A 17751-nucleotide genomic window follows, 5' to 3' on the forward strand; every position below is an offset into this window, starting at 1 on the left:
AGTAGTCCCCGCCCGGAGATCCGAATGGGGGACTATTTTACCTCCGGAATATTTTACCCAAGAGGACGCCATCATCATGTAATCATACAGTAAAGCTGCATGCCCTCGGGAAAAATTACGGCTGTAGTTTCCCCTTGCTTTCAATTTATGTGCACATATTGTCTCAGGAGACAATCACTTTTTGGTCGGGAGATCACACAGCATGTGATTCTTGGATGGAGAGTCATCAGATGTAGAGTTAAGTTCGGGTGTGCACCAGGGAAATGTGTTGTGACCCATGTTGTTCATATTGTATATTAAAGAGCTTGCAGACAATATTAATAGTAAAATTAGGCGTTTTGCAGATGACGCAGTTATATGTAATTAATTATTATCAGAAAGAAGATGCATAAATATTAAGTCAGAGCTTGATAAAATTTGAAAGGGGTGCAAACTTGCTTTAAATGTTCAGAATTGTAAAACTGTGCACTTCATAGTACCCTATGACTGTAGTATCAGTGAGTGACTGTTGGAATCAGCCAACTCGTACAAATGCCTGGGTGTAACACTTTGTAGGGATATGAAGTGAAATGATTAGATATCTTCAGTTGTGGGTAAAGCAGGTTGTAGACTTTGGTTTATTTTTGGAATACTGGGGAAATTAGTTTACAAAGGAGATTGCTTACAAATCACTCGTAACCGGTTCTATAATATTGCTAAAGAGTGTGGAACCCGTACCAGATAGGACTAACAGGATATATTGAACGTATACACAGAAGGGTAGCATTAATGGTCACTGGTTTGTTCAATCCGTGGCAGTGTCTCACAGAGATACCGACTCTTGAAGACAGACATAAACTGTTACTCGCCGTTTGACCGGCTCTACAATAAATCCATCCGCCGTTGTGCGGGCCTACTGACCGCGCTGACAAAACCGCATCACGTGCCATGCTACGGGTTGCTTACACCTAGGCCAGCAGGCCAGGCGACCTTGACCCCACAGGCAGGCATTGTCGTTTCGTTGTGTGGGGCAGGTAGGGCAGTGGCAGTCTAATGGGGCCGCGTCGAGTGGACTGGAGCTGCGAGCTTTTGCCTTGGCTGTCAGCAGCGGTGAGGCCACGGTTACGCTAACGAGGAGCCCCAGTAGGCAGACGAGGCACCACTATGCGGCCACTTGCAGGGTACCGGGCACTGAAAAGCTGCTTCTAGCTCCCAGACCGGGTAATGAAGTCCGCCAAATGCGTGTAATCCACGGAAAACTTAACTTCACTCCATCAGTCATCTCTGGCTGGAGTCACTTGGAAACATATTATTTCTCTTCTCGTTGATCTGTCACTGGCCACCACCAACGAGGGAAGAACAGAGGTAGGAAAATTTCTCCGCAGTTCAATGGAACGGGATGCTGCCTGAAGATAATAGACTGTTGTCCCGGGAGCTTCTTTCTTCACCAGAGCAAGGAAAGTTGGATACGCAAGGAACGGGACACTTCGTTATTGGCGGGGGGGGGGGGGGGGGGGGGGGACTGACACAGTCGCAACGGACAACAGGCGGAAAGAAAGCTGGTCTTCACACTTTCGCTACCTCCGGAAACTCCAACGACTCCCATCAGAGGGGTTGATTATGCCAATTCGTATAGTGTCGTCATATCCCACAAGAAAACTATAAAAGTTTTCCAGAAATTTAAAACAATCTGACGACATATTTCTAGAACTATCCTTTCTGGTACACTTTGCTTTACGACACTTGTAAGTGGAAGTGGCGTTTTTTAAGAATTCTAATGATATTTTCTGCATTGTATTTTCTAAAATTGGTTATTGCGTAGCCGAAAGTGGTCAGCATAAAACGTGTTCTGTAAATATATCAAGAACCTGTACACGTGAAATAACGTAAAATTAGCGCCTAGTTTTATGGAAATAGCACGAAGCCCAAATTTATATCAACCTCCACAAAATGCCGTCACATAATAATAATTTTCGGTTAGTGTACATAAAAAATCACTACAGACAGCACAGAAAACGAAGAAACCAGTATGGATAAAGCCAAAATATACAAACTCATTTTTGACACAGTGTGGAATTTCTCTCTAGATTTTCTTTGTAAGGACGGACTGTAAAGAAAAGCAGTTAATCATCAGCGTTCTGTATTGTGATTTTCGTACGCTTTCTTTGTTTTTGTTAACATCAGACTAAAGAAATCATATTAAAGGACCTGTGTAGATGCTATAGAAACTAGAGCACATAAATATTGATCAACAGGATGCGGGGTGTCATAATGCATAAAATTACGTGTGTCTGTGGTCGGAATTCATATTAATTCATCGGAGCTACTGCAGTTATTGTGTTACTCCGCTCGTGATGGATGAGCGTTAGTCAGTTCCACATTGTTAGACGTGCGTCCTATGAAAGTTGTTCTGTAATCATAGACGTGACGTGTTTCAATCACGCGGAACGAGGAATTGCAGCAGCGCCCTCTGCAAGAAGCGGCCGCCAAGTTGGGCCCAGTTGTTTTTCGTTCTCAGCGAGCGAGATGGCGTCATAATGGTTAACTCGTCCGTGGCAGTATCCACGACTGTGAGCCGCAAGATTTGGTTTACGCGAAGTAGCTCAGATAGTACTGCTAATCCTCGAGTGCACATTTAACTGTACATTCTTCTTCTTCTTCTTCTTCTTCACTTCATGACAGACCATCTTGGTGCATTCTCCGTAAATGTTTACAACAGCTGACTATAAATTTTTAATTTTGATTTTCAAATCGAAAATCTGTACCTCTTCTTCTGTTTCTATGTGCCTTATTAAGTCCATCGATGTGCAGCCTTTGACTGCTCTGAGAAATTTCCTTCTGTCTTTCGTCGACAGTAAGCGCGTCTCACTATCGTATATTACAGCTGTGCAAAACTTAAGTGAGCAAGTAACTTTCGCGCCATACGTCACCCAAGTAACATAGCTTGATGAAACCGTGGACCATACATAAAAAGAACTGCTACTGTGTGGTACAGTAGGTAACTGAAAAAAAATACGCTGTGAGTCGAACAGAAATCAACACTTTCAAAGACAATAATTATACTGAAGCCATTTCAATTTATGATAGTCCCCTGGACATCACAAAACACGGGACAAGGATTTTTAATATGATGTTTGAATACGACGGTCGCCAGCATATGTTCTGCAATGTCATCCCTTGCCGGCCACAAGATTGACGAGTTCTTGTGGTAGGTAGCCTCCACCACCGCGTTTCAAAACAGTTGGATGGTCGTTCGTGCGTCTGGACGTGTTGCAATAAGTTTTTTTTATTTATTTGCGACATGTTCCATTACAATATTTGTAATACTACATGCCGCGCGGGATTAGCCGAGCGGTCTTGGGCACTGCGGTCAAAGACTGTGCGGCTGGTCCCGGCGGAGGTTCGAATCCTCCTTCGGGCATGGGTGTGTGTGTTTGTCATTAAGGTAATTTAGGTTAAGTAGTGTGTAAGCTTAGGAACTGCTGACCTTAGCAGTTAAGTCCCATAAGATTTCACACACATTTGAACATTTTTTTGTAATACTACATGTATTGTGTGTGTGTGTGTGTGTGTGTGTGTGTGTGTGTGTGTGTGTGTGTGTGTTTTCGTTCTAATGTTTGCTTTTTTATTATGATTATGGTGATCATGATAATCGGAAAAGGGAGAGGTTGAACCGGTGCCGCACATGAACTACTACTCGCGAATAACACAGCACTAAGGGGGCCACGAAGCATAACGTCCGCATCCAACGGACGGATCACCATCAACAGTGTCACATATCGGCCGTTGTGGTCTTGCGGTTCTAGGCGCTACAGTCTCTGGAACCGCGCGACCGCTACGGTCGCAGGTTCGAATCCCGTCTCGGGCATGGATGTGTGGGATGTCCTTAGGTTAGTTAGTTTTAAGTAGTTCTAAGTTCTAGGGGACTGATGACCTTAGAAGTTAAGTCCCATAGTGCTCAGAGCCATTTGAACTATTATTTTTTTTTTTTTAAACAGTGTCACATGCTCTCACTTCATGAAGCTCTGCGGAGAGGTTTGGTTTTTAAACTGGAACACTGGCGCAAAGCATGGTGATCAGGAACTTTACCACCTCTCCTCCGCTTGCCAGCCAAATGCTGGCAGTGGAAATTTTTTCCACCACCAGGTCAAACGCCACTGCACAACCGTACATTAGCGACCAAGGCCACGGAGGTGAGCTGTTGCAACGTGTGTTCTCAACGAGTCCCACACATGCTCGACGAGATTTAAACTGGGGAGGGGCGACAGACCAATTCGCTGAGTATACTCTCTTTCCAAGAGTCCTCTACCAGCGCAGTTCGAAGCGGCCGTGCATTTCCAGCCATAAAAATGAAGTCAGGGCCGAAGGCACCCCAAAGAAAGGCACACGTGGAGAAGGTGTAGTGTCACAATAACGTTGACCGATGATAGTTCTGTGTTCAAAAATTTTGAGGTCAATACGCCCATGCGACGTTCTCTTCCCCACAACACGTGGATCACCAAAACGATTACAGCTGTTACGGCACAATGTCTCTGAACTCGTTCCCTATGTGCGTCTTTGCAAGGGTGCATTAGGCCCTTACTTAATTTTTATAGATGATGATGCGCGACCGCATCGAGCAGTGCAGGCGGAGCAGCTCGTGGAACGAGGTGATATTCGGCAAATGGACTGGCCTGGCCGTCTCACCGACTTCAGTCCCATCGAACACGTGTGGGACGCCTGTTGTCAGGCATTGCAACACGTCTACATGTCCCAACGACCATCTTGCAGTTAACCGCGATGGTGGAAGACTGGAACGTCCTCCCACAAGAACTCCTTGCCACTCAAGTTGTCACCATGGGAGCGCATTGCGGAGCATGCAGTGCCGTCTATTAACCGTGCCCCGCGTTTTGTAATGTCCAGGGAACCTTCAAGAATTGCGGTGACGTCCGTGTGATTACCATCTTGGAATAAAAATGTCATTTTTGTCCGTCTCATTACGCATTTCTTTCAATTATCTTCTGTGCTACACTGTAGTAGTTCAGTTCTTTCAATGTGTGGTTCAACTATCATCGAGCTGTGTTACTTGGCAGTGACGCATCCTGCGAAAATTGCTTTCGTTCTTAGGTTTTGCACATCAATGTACCACAGGTACCACCATTGTTTTAAAAGCTTTAGTTTCGTTCCTGGTTTAGTATTTCAGAGTTAAACGAATTGTTCCACGTATATGTTAAGAGTTGCAGGTTTTTGTTTCTATGAAGCGTTTTATTCAAATGGCTCTGAGCACTATGGGACTTCTGAGGTCATCAGTTCCCTAGAACTTAGAATTACTTAAAACTAACTAACCTAACGAAGTAAAGCTGTGAGGACCGGGCGTGAGTCGTGCTTCGGTAGCTCAGATGGTAGAGCACTTGCCCGCGAAAGGCAAAGGTCCCGAGTTCGAGTCTCGGTCGGTGCACACAGTTTTAATCTGCCAGGAAGTTTCATATCAGCGCACACTCCGCTGCAGAGTGGAAATCTCATTCTGGTAACCTAACGACATCACACACATCCATGCCCCGGGCAGGATTCGAACCTCCGACCGTAGCGGTCGTGCGGTTCCGGACTGTGGCGCCTAGAACCGCTCGGCCACCCCGGCCGACAAGCGTTTTATTGTACCGGATATTTCACATTAGAAATGCCATTACTTTTATTTATGCGAAGGTGTGAGTACATGTTCTGTTACATTTGCTAAGACGTATAGTTCCCATTGTACTCGTAAATTGTCTGTCGGTTGCCAAGAACAAAATCGCCCGCGTGTAAAATAATACTGAACATTACACTTGAAAATTCGTTTCCGTTTTACTGTAACCTCGTCCACACACATATTACACAATGTTGGGGAGAGACTGCGAGCTTGTTTAATTCCTTTATTTGTTTTTACTGGTACTGTTAGTCGATTGCCTGTGTCAATAAATGCGATAGTATTTTGATGTAGACTTAAGACAGCTTTTTCTAGATTATCTGGGAAACGATTTCGGATCAAAATTCCTCAGTTATGTCTTTATTCAGCGTGTCAAAAGCATTTTGAAAAGCTATGAAGGCATTTGAATTCCCCTCTTTCTACAGTCATTTGTTTCACTATGAAAATGGCAATAACCCTAGAGAAATGTGATTTGAGACTTTCTCGGCGTATTCCATTCGTGAAATCTTCTCGGGTGATCAGCCGAGTAAAGGCGTAGTCTTCTCGCAACGTTTCGAAGGGTTTCGTACCCATCATCTTGAAGATGATGGGTACGAAACCCTTCGAAACGTTGCGAGAAGACGACGCCTTTACTCGGCTGATCACCCGAGAAGATTTCACGAACCCTAGAGAAGCCCCGTCTACACACTATTCTTCGGTGATGATGGTGTCTGCTATTCCATTTAGCATACTATTGGTTATTCTGGAGGATATTTTATAGGCACTGCCCAGCAAACTGATACTCTGTTCGCATTCATTCCCGTCATCTTTCTTGTAAATCGGAATGATCCTCGCTTTTAGCCAATTCCAAGATGTTTTTCCTTTTCTCCAATACTTATTCAGCAGATGAATAGATGAATGAGTCCTAACATGTAAGAAGCTTCGTTCATATTTCCAGCACTCAGCATTAATCTCATCTGTTCTTGGTGCGTTTCTGTTTTTAAGAAGGATTTGACTGCGTCGATAACCTCCTTAAGATAGATGATGTCCAGTCGCTGAGGTTCATCTGTATGCCTCCTCCACAGGGTTCTTACCTTCCTACCAAAGATTTCCAGGGTATGAGTGCCAGGATTCCTCGTCAGTCACATTTAGTTTCACAGTGTCTTTCTGTTGTCTATATGGCAATTCCGTGTCTCGTGTGTGTGTGTGTGTGTGTGTGTGTGTGTGTGTGAGTGTGAGTGTGAGTGTGAGTGTGAGTGAGTGAGTGAGTGAGTGAGAGGTTGAGTCGACCATGTACATCGTTTTCAATGTGTGGAATGCATCTATCTTATGAATCTTGATGGCTCTTCTTTACTAGGTTCCTTGCTATATATTTGTAATTAATCATAGAGCCACCATTTAAAGTTTTTACTGAAACAATAAAAAAATCGTTATTTGGTACAAATCCTTTTGTACAGTTTTGCATGCGTTAGGACAAGTTCCGGGAACATTGTTTTTCTTGATATTGGTGCCTCCAACATGGTTTCGGAGGGATTCTTCAGCTTCTTTTGCTGAAGAAAATCGCTATCCATGCCCTTTTTTTTTTTTTTTTTTTTTTTTTTTTTGACGTTAAGAGAAAAGGCGATAAGTGGGTTGAATACGGGCATTGCGACTTTATTTCGTTCGTTCGTCTTAGCTAACTAATCAACTGTTTGAGTTGCTGCGTAACAGAGCTCATTGTCACGAAGTCATGCGAAGTTTTCGGCTTTTTTATTACATCTGTGAGTTGTGGCAAATTGTTCAACACAATTTGGAATTAACTGTCTCCGATCCTGTAAAGCAGTAGTTGCAACTTGCCGAGTGTCAGCGAATAAACAAGCAAAGAAACCACTCCCATTGGTTTCTATTCAATCTGTAACAACCAGAACCAGTGATAGTTGCACAGTTTCCCACATGTACGAAAATATCAAAGTTTCGTCTCCATTTACGATTTGTTTACGGATTTTACATTTCCTCGGTCGAATTGTTTGAACATTTCTTTTCATAAATTGACAGGAGCCTGTTTTCTGCGAAATCTGTCTGGAATAGTTCTTTTCCATAGCTAAATGTTTTGGCGACTCCCTTTTCCATAAATTTTGAACAGGGCTTGTAGCCCTGTTTGGAGCTAGAAGTTTTATATAGTTTAACTCGCCGCCGCTACGGACAATAACATAAAATATCCCCTGAAAATATTAATGTAGCAGCACAGAAATTGTCACTGGAGCCCTAGAGTACGCAGCTGAACGTGCACCCGACCCTTTCAGTGGTAATTTACAAGCTTATGTGAATACAAATTTTCGAATAAGCAATTGATCTTGATTATTGTTTCGCCTCCCATCATTTAGTAAACTTGTTATATTTGTTAGTGTAGGCAAAAAATCAGGAGTGTTCGCAAAATAGTCAAAAGCAAACGAGATTGCTCATATTTGCACTATTTCCTCTGATATTAACCGCAGTAGTCGTAGCTTCGCGCAAACCTAAATACGTGGTCCAGTATGGTGATTATTCCTCCTCCTCCTCCTCCCCGGCTTTCGCATCCGCATCCGCGTACTGCGTTCCCCGGAACTCAAAGCTGGGTATGGTCCGCAGCTCATTGTCAAGTGGCTGCCGTTGATACCTCTGGCTCACGGGGTCCCGGGTTCGATTCCCGGCCGGATTGGGAATTTTCTCTGCCCGGGGACTGGGTGTTTGTGTTGTCCTTATCATTTCATCATCATCATCATCATCATCATCCGCGACAGTGGCTGGACTGGACTGTGAAAAAAAATTTCTACTGTGTACAGATTAGGCCTTCGTACGGACGCTATGACCGCGCAGTTTAGCGCCCCACAAACCAATCATCATCATCATCATCATCATCATCATAGCTGGGTGGCGACTCGGAAACTCTTCACGACGGTGAAACAGATCTTTTTTCCACAGTTATAATTAAAAGAATTTTTTTTCCCACTTGCCGACCTTCACCACTCAGTCAGCAATAGTTTAAATTGTCTTACCTCGCTCATATTTTAAATTGTTATTTTGGTGGGAAATAAAAATAAAATATGTAACTGTACCATTACAAATTTACTACAAAATTCAATGTGCTGTAGAGTTTGATGTACCTGAAGATGCCTGTACCTCACGATGAGTCACATGCCTGCCGTCCTCGTTCATGATCCTCACAGAACCCAAGGTTTCTCTAACAACCGATGTTTGGTTGGTCTCTACGATAATCATGACTGATTGACGGAATTAGGAACACGACGAAATTGTACAAAGCAATCGTAAACATTTTTTTCTCAAGGTGATTGCTTACCAACAGTTGAATGAAGCGATTCGAGGAACTGTTGTGGTGTTAAGGCCTTCTAAAGTTACTGTCGCTCTCATGGCGACAGATGTAAAGCTCCTCGTCTCGTTATTAAATGTTTAATTTTTTCGTCACAGGACTGAAGGAACACATTTCGCTTACCATGTGCCTAATCCGAAAATATTTGTCTTACACTTTTCAAATATTAACCCTTTCAGACCTGAATTTTTTCCGGAGAAAGGGAAATTTTTCTTTATGCGGTAATGATCGTAGGAGATTTTTTAAAATGATTTTACGTGGAAAATTTATACATGTACCCGTTTTCGAAACATATTTTGTACACATGGCTTAATTTGATGGAATAAAATAACTAACTACGAAATATTCTCTAATTTAATAAATAGTAAAAAGGTCATTCAATAATTATCATGCAAAATAACAATATTCAGTTATACAGTAGAATATAGCGTATCAATCACACCCATGTATTCTGATGGTCACGAGCTGCTGCGCACTACATTGACTTGCCCATATTCTCATGGAGATTCCCAACAGTTGGCAGCACTTGCGCATGATAAAATTGCTGAACATTCACAAATGTGTACATCAGGTTACCATTGGAAAAAATACTTCTGTTGTAGCTAACATATTGTAAATGCACACAATTGTAGCACACAAGAGGGTTTGAATGGCTTAAAATTACTGAGTGAAAGAATGGAAAAAGTCACCTTGAGATAATAACAGTACAAGTAAAATTACTTCTTTTATTGCCCCTTTTGCACGTAATACACTTCGCTAGCAATGACTACGCCCATCCAGTCTCTATTAACAGTTTGTTTCACATCGACACAAGTAACAATTGCTACGTTGCGTTTCTACTTTAATTAAACAGGCAATCACTGATCAGGGAAGCTCTTTCGTTTACGTTCCATTAAAAATATGTTTCTCCACAACCACTGATGCTCAAGACGACACTATATCAACCATAAATCTACACTACTGGCCATTAAAATTGCTACACCAAGAAGAAATGCAGATGATAAACGGGTATTGCCCGCCCCGTTGGCCGTGCAGTCTAAGGCAGGGCTTTCCGGACGGGAAGGAGCGCCGGTTCGTCTGGTGTGAAACGTTCCCTGGGAGGGGTCCACCGGGGGCCGAACCACACAATAACCCTGGGTTCGGTGTGGGGCGGCGGTGCTGTGAAGTGGACTGCGGTAGTCATCGTGGGGTTGCGGACCACTGCGGCTGCGGCGGGGACGGAGCCTCTCCGTCGCTTCTAGGTCCCCGGTTAACATAACATAAACGGTTATTCATTTGACAAATATATTATACTAGAACTGATATGTGATAACATTTTCACGCAATTTGGGTGCATAGATCCTGACAAATCAGTACCCAGAACAACCACCTCTGGCCGTAATAACGGCCTTGATACGCCTGGGCATTGAGTCAAACGGTGCTTGGATGACGTGTACAGGTACAGCTGCCCATGCAGCTTCAACACGATACCACAGTTCATCAAGAGTAGTGACTGGCGTATTGTGACGAGCCAGTTGCTCGGCCACCATTGACTAGACGTTTTCAATTGGTGAGAGATCTGGAGAATGTGCTGGCCAGGGCAGGAATCGAACATTTTCTGTGTCCAGAAAGACCCGTACAGGACCTGCAACATGCGGCCGTGCATTATCCTGCTGAAATGTAGGGTTTCGCAGGGATCTAATGAAGGGTAGAGCCACGGGTCGTAACATTTGAAATGTAACGTCCACTGTTCAAAGTCCCGTCAGTGCGAACAAGAGGTGACCGAGACGTGTAACTAATGGCATCCCATACCATCACACCGGGTGATACGCCAATATGGTGATGACGAATACACGCTCCCAATGTGCGTTCACCGCGATGTCGCCAAACACGGATGCGACCATCATGATGCTGTAAACAGAACCTGGATTCATCCGAAAAAATGACCTTTTGCCATTCGTGCACCCAGTTTCGTCGTTGAGGACACCATCGCAGGCGCTCCTGTCTGTGATGCTGCGTCAAGGGTAACCGCAGCCATGGTGTCCGAGCTGCTAGTCCATGCTGCTACAAACGTCGTCGAACTGTTCGTGCAGATGGTTGTTGTCTTGCAAACGTCCCCATCTGTTGACTCAGGGATCGAGACGTGGCTGCACGATCCGTTACAGCCATGCGGTAAGATGCCTGTCATCTCAACTGCTAGTGATACGAGGCCGTTGGGATCCAGTACGGCGTTCCGTATTTCCTACCTGAACTCACCGATCCCATATTCTGCTAACAGTCATTGGATCTCGAATAACGCGAGCAGCAATGTCGCGATACGATAAACCTCAATCGCGATAGGCTACAATCCGACCATTATCCTTACACGAGGCATCACAACTACGTTTGACTAGACAATGCCGGTCAACTGCTGTTTGTGTATGAGAAATCGGTTGGAAACTTTCCTCATGTTAGCACGTTGTAGGTGTCGCCACCGGCGTGCGCCTTTCTGCGAAATAACTGAATTACTGATACATTTTTCTTACACAAACCGACCTACCACTTTGAACGATAAATTCCACTTTCTGCCAAATTTTACACATTTTTCCGCGGCGCGGCAGCGGGCGACCGCTCCGTACGGCAGCTCAGCACCGACTGCCTTTCTTGGCCATACCAAGACGGTACGTGACCACCAGCGTTGCGGCGTTGTAGTAGTGGAGCGAGATTGTGCCTTCTCAGGGGAAAGGCGCGCTCGGCTGTGAAAGTTCCAGAAGCCAGCTACAAGTAAGGAGTACAGTATCTATATCTATTTGTAATTACATCAAGGATAACAGTACCCCTGACAGCATTATGAAAACCGTGAAATATCCTCTATACTAGGCTCGTGAAATTTGCATTTTTCAAAAGCTCTGTTTCTGAACTGTCACTGTTTTGACAATAACAAGTGACAAATTTTTAAAACAATAGCAATGCAACAACTCAGTAGTGCCAGATCGTAGTGATTTGTAAAAAAAAATTTCTCCATCAACAAGATCCAAGACAGCGATGTGTTCTGGCGAGATGCGATTAGAAACTAGTAACGAATACTTCTTAACGGGTTGGTGGCTCAGCAGTCTCGGATATCTGAATGTCGTTCTTTAATTTTAAAGGCCTGCGTCTAAGAGGAACACTGTGCGCATTATGATGGAGAGCCCGGCGCCAGACGCCGAACCAGAGACGCAGTTGGTGTCTCCGCGCTATCGAGGGGTGCCTTCCCCTGGCCTAACGAGCGCAGTGATGAATTGGCTCGCCTACCGTCTGACAGCCACCCGCGGGCTCCTGTGGCATGTCGTGGGGGGCGTTACGGAGCCGTGGCGCATACCATTAAAACTGTGTAAAACTGAACGCCGCAAACAATGGATAAACTTTGTTACCAGCCGCCGCGTCCCGTTATTCCCAGTGTTTGCTCTTCGGGTTTCTCGTCTTGTCACATACACAACTGCTCAGTATTCGCGTGGTAGATACATCCGCACATCCAGAGTGAGGAGATCTTTCATTGATGTAGAACACGCAGTAAAAATAAATACATTTTGTTCTTTGTTATTGAACTTTGAATTCATGAAAAATAATTTGTGCATATTCACAGTAATTGTCGGTTATGAATGTTATCTACATACGTACACCAATGACAGTCTGACAGAGACTAAAGAGGAAAAAAGCGTAAATTAAAATGTAAGTACAAAAAGCAGTCTAATTTCGTAATTCTGTAGCAAAATTATCTGTAAGTATCGACTGCAGTGTGTATATCCATTTCGTCTTCCGTGGTTTTTGGTAACTATTGGCCTTTAAAAGTAAGCAATACATACTTATAAGCGATAGTGATAAAACTGTAATCACCACCTCGAAACAAAATTTTTCCTAGTGTACAGTCCCGATACGCACTGCAATCCCAGTGCTACAGTACCGTATCCTGCCGCTAAAGGAAATGACGCATCCCATTGAAAAAGTGGTGTGGAGAAACTCGCGGTAGCAGCGGAAACGTGGCCAATCCAGGCGGCTAAAGAAATCCTGATTGGTCACAAACGTCTGCACATTTCTGCTGCTGCTGAAAAAATTACTCCACTGTGTGTGTACCACGTGGATGATGTACCTGCAAACATACAAAAAAAATCCTGTATTTTTTGGACGCGGTAATTCAAACTTTATAACTACCTGTTGTACAGAAGAGATAGGCTAATGTTCCTTCCCTTCTTGGGTCCTCATGGAAATGGAATAAGTAAAAAATCTGAATCATGTTTTCATATACCGAACTTTGCACAGACATGTTAATTTATACACGTTGAAGTGAGATAGGTAACTTTACAACAATTACTTATGCAGGTACAAAGCGTAATACTGAGTGCACTTCAGATGTACGGAACTTTATAACATACTTTGTTTCGTATTTGTAATAGTAGATACATTAGTTCATTCTACTAATTAATTGGTCTGTGGGATAGACAGAATTGGTCTTCAGATTTCTTTTAAATTGAACTTTTAAACTAGTTCAACATTTTTGTGGTGGTTGGCAGGCTATTACATGTCAAACCTGAATAACTGCTATGTATCTGGACCAAAGTAAGGATCTCTGCGTATATTCGTCGTATTGCTAGTATTGGTTCAATGAACTGAGCTGTTGCTTTGAAAAAGATGCATTTGCGACAAATTTCAGTAACCGGGATTATTAAACCCTCGTAAAATTTACGATTGCACTTGAATATAAAACAGGACATGTTGTATTTAATTTGGTATTTAATATACCATTGGAGATATAATAATTGTAATTAACTAATGCATAACCTGTAAATTATGACTTGCTTTGAATAATATAGAGAGTGGTAGATTTTACGATTGTTTAGTAGTAATGTAACATTTCCTCCGTTTGGTGTTCTAGAGTTAAGGAAAATATAAGTACACTCCTGGAAATGGAAAAAAGAACACATTGACACCGGTGTGTCAGACCCACCATACTTGCTCCGGACACTGCGAGAGGGCTGTACAAGCAATGATCACACGCACGGCACAGCGGACACACCAGGAACCGCGGTGTTGGCCGTCGAATGGCGCTAGCTGCGCAGCATTTGTGCACCGCCGCCGTCAGTGTCAGCCAGTTTGCCGTGGCATACGGAGCTCCATCGCAGTCTTTAACACTGGTAGCATGCCGCGACAGCGTGGACGTGAACCGTATGTGCAGTTGACGGACTTTGAGCGAGGGCGTATAGTGGGCATGCGGGAGGCCGGGTGGACGTACCGCCGAATTGCTCAACACGTGGGGCGTGAGTTCTCCACAGTACATCGATGTTGTCGCCAGTGGTCGGCGGAAGGTGCACGTGCCCGTCGACCTGGGACCGGACCGCAGCGACGCACGGATGCACGCCAAGACCGTAGGATCCTACGCAGTGCCGTAGGGGACCGCACCGCCACTTCCCAGCAAATTAGGGACACTGTTGCTCCTGGGGTATCGGCGAGGACCATTCGCAACCGTCTCCATGAAGCTGGGCTACGGTCCCGCACACCGTTAGGCCGTCTTCCGCTCACGCCCCAACATCGTGCAGCCCGCCTCCAGTGGTGTCGCGACAGGCGTGAATGGAGGGACGAATGGAGACGTGTCGTCTTCAGCGATGAGAGTCGCTTCTGCCTTGGTGCCAATGATGGTCGTATGCGTGTTTGGCGCCGTGCAGGTGAGCGCCACAATCAGGACTGCATACGACCGAGGCACACAGGGCCAACACCCGGCATCATGGTGTGGGGAGCGATCTCCTACACTGGCCGTACACCACTGGTGATCGTCGAGGGGACACTGAATAGTGCACGGTACATCCAAACCGTCATCGAACCCATCGTTCTACCATTCCTAGACCGGCAAGGGAACTTGCTGTTCCAACAGGACAATGCACGTCCGCATGTATCCCGTGCCACCCAACGTGCTCTAGAAGGTGTAAGTCAACTACCCTGGCCAGCAAGATCTCCGGATCTGTCCCCCATTGAGCATGTTTGGGACTGGATGAAGCGTCGTCTCACGCGGTCTGCACGTCCAGCACGAACGCTGGTCCAACTGAGGCGCCAGGTGGAAATGGCATGGCAAGCCGTTCCACAGGACTACATCGAGCATCTCTACGATCGTCTCCATGGGAGAATAGCAGCCTGCATTGCTGCGAAAGGTGGATAGACACTGTACTAGTGCCGACATTGTGCATGCTCTGTTGCCTGTGTCTATGTGCCTGTGGTTCTGTCAGTGTGATCATATGATGTATCTGACCCCAGGAATGTGTCAATAAAGTTTCCCCTTCCTGGGACAATGAATTCATGGTGCTCTTATTTCAATTTCCAGGAGTGTAGTTGGTAGCATTCCCAGTTTCTTGACAGGCCTCTGCAAAACGTTCTTGAATTCCCATCGCAAATAATTGATAATTTTAAAGAAAATGCTGGTTATGTTCATTCACCACGTATTTATCAGTGCTATACAAAATATGTAGCAAAGTAAAACAGAACTGAGAAAGACTTTATCTTAAAGAACCACGTTTAACAAGGTTCTGGTGATGACTTGACTTGTGTGATGACGCTAACGTTGAATAAATGGCCTGATAAAGTTTCTAATATACGTACGCTTAAGATCAAAACGTTTGAATACTTACTAAAATTACTTTGGGAAAAATGACTTTGCTGTGAAGGTAATGTCCCTTCTTTTTGTTTATATCGTTAACCAGTATCTGCCACCATGAATATGACCAGAACGATCGAAAGCAGCATCGGATGAGTATTAAATAATGCTGTGTGAACGTCATTGTGTCGAAGACAACATTAAATCCACGCTACTTGGTCCTTTATAATAGCAACCAGTCGTTTTTATGAGCTTGCATTTTAATTAATAGCAGTAGAGGTTTCAGAATAACTACCGTGTAATGAAGGCAATTCTTCTAGAAGCAGAAGAAAATCGAATTTAAAAAATCAATTTGTAAATAGTAATTGTCCATCAGAATTCCTAAACTAAATTTTGAAAACTCTAGAGAAGTTCTTTCTTCGACTATTTAGTCAAAAGCATTCCATTGACTGGTCTACAAAAAATTAGTTACGGAATTAGTTGTCACAAAACGGAAAGAAACATAGACTTATAACAAAAATTTACAGAAAAAAACGCATTTCTGCATACACAAAACTGAGCATTACAACATGGCCCTCAGCACTGAAAAACTCATTCTAAGCAGAAATACAGACTTTAAATAAATCTGAAAGAGAGAACGAAAAGTAATCAGGAAAATTCGGTAAAAAAAAAGAACTAACAGACTAGAGCAAATAAAGAAATTGAAGAATCCCAACGTTTATTAGGATATGAAGAAACGCATACTAAAATTCTATGGACATAGGAGGAGGAGGGGAACCAACCAGATTAACTGGACAAGTTATGAAGTCAAACAAAAAAACTGAGGCAGTAAAAGAAATCGGGGCAACGAAAGAAGACCTTAAAGAAACGGGGCAACACAGCAAGAAATCCAAGACAGATACATTTTAAGGCAAAATATAATTTGACATTTGATCAGACAAGAAACAAAACACAATAAGACCGACATCACTTGGTCACGGTAGGAAGAGCGCCCGTTCTCAGAGAATGAAAGCATTTAGTTGCAACAGGATCCACAGCCGTGACGAACCTCTCGAAAGAAATAAGTTTCCTGCGACGGCTGTTATTTATTTCCATTTTATTTTTATTTTGCGTCGACTACGTTCCGGCTGTGTAGCCATTCTCATCTAAAATGTTTAACGTGGTAACTACAGTCATTTTCACTGGCAATCGGGCTTGAAAGCAGTAGCCATGGTATTTGGTACACCCAACTACGCTGTTTACGCCTGCTATTGTTCACTTTACCTGGAAATAGTAAGTGGCGTAGCTATGTGCTTCCGTTTGTACTCTGCCGAATATCTTGTCTGCAGCTTTCAAGCGCGAGCAATCAAGGTCTATCCACGAAAATTGACTGTACCCGAAGACATATGCAGTTAGTAGCTTAAACGTCTTAATTGAGAATGGCTACATAGCTGAAACATCGTATTACGCAAAACAAAACAGTGATAAAATACCCCCGTTGTACGAAACTTATTTCTTTCAAGAGAATGATAGCAATATGAGCACAAGTAGACTAAAAGAAAATCCGAAATTTTCAACGATGTACATCGCACAGTCAAGTAGGGCATAAATGTAACTAATACAATGTTTCAGAATTATACTGTATGCCACCGTGCGAGCTCGAGTTTGGTATGTTATCAAATGCTTTGTTGAGTACAAACACGACGTATTCCTATAGTGTGTCGTACATTACAAGGGTAATTGCCAAACTAATGATTTCCATTTATTTTCATCGACAGTACGAGTAATAGAGATAAATAGAGCAATATTTAACGTACAAACTGTCATTTCTTCACATAGCCATTGAAATCATCAGGACATTAAGGAAAGATTCAGAAATTAGTGCTACAGCAACATATACTGGGTCGGATACACGCAAGTCAGTACAGAAAAGTAGAGATTTGTTTCTGAATGACCCCGCTTTTGACGGTGACGTTCAGAACGCAGCTGTAGATGCAGTTACTTGTGCAGACAACGTGGGATGTTCAAGTCAACTTGTTCGCCCCGAGATTGCCGTTACCGCGAGGTGTTCGCGGAATGCTATCCAGTTTGTCATATCGTGCGTGTCAGTAGGCACTGCCTGCTATACACGGTGATTCATGCGGTATGCCCGCTTCAGTTCTACGAACGCTGACTTCTCATGTGGCTGCCCCCTGAGTTCTTTCAACGTACTCCACAACTTAGCCTGTC

At 43.8% G+C, this 17751-nt stretch overlaps 1 protein-coding gene and 1 non-coding gene across 8 annotated transcripts in view; both read left to right on the forward strand.

Annotated features, from left to right (window-relative positions):
- The window catches only part of LOC124776245 (PH and SEC7 domain-containing protein-like), an 850081-nt gene that overhangs the window by 103109 nt on the left and 729221 nt on the right, over positions 1–17751 (forward strand). The gene's annotated exons all lie outside the window — the stretch shown is intronic.
- On the forward strand, positions 5343–5416 carry Trnas-cga. The gene has a single exon. It is a non-coding gene; the product is annotated as a tRNA-Ser (tRNA).

Source organism: Schistocerca piceifrons, chromosome 1, assembly GCF_021461385.2.
Source record: "Schistocerca piceifrons isolate TAMUIC-IGC-003096 chromosome 1, iqSchPice1.1, whole genome shotgun sequence".
Classification (NCBI taxonomy): Eukaryota; Metazoa; Arthropoda; class Insecta; order Orthoptera; family Acrididae; genus Schistocerca; species Schistocerca piceifrons.